Here is a 324-nt window from a genome sequence, read left to right on the forward strand (position 1 = left end):
TCTAATATGACTACACTGATCCAGGAATGTGGACTGACATTTCATTGTCTCCTTTTTGTGCATAACTTGCATTCTTTCTCATCTATACTTCAGTACCGTTTCTTATAACACAGTTTGAAGGATCTTCCTGATGCCGTCAAAACAAAACCTGTAAATTTTCTATCCCTCAGAACGATCAAATTTTGGAAAGTCACATGCCAGGTAGAATTACGCATCGCACTATTATAACCTTAATATTAACTGCACCTGTCTTATTTCAAACACTCTTACTTCTAACACATTCTAATCTTAAACACTCGCCACTCTTATATTATGATTTCTGTT

Source organism: Penaeus monodon, chromosome 27 (assembly GCF_015228065.2).
Source record: "Penaeus monodon isolate SGIC_2016 chromosome 27, NSTDA_Pmon_1, whole genome shotgun sequence".
NCBI lineage: Eukaryota > Metazoa > Arthropoda > Malacostraca > Decapoda > Penaeidae > Penaeus > Penaeus monodon.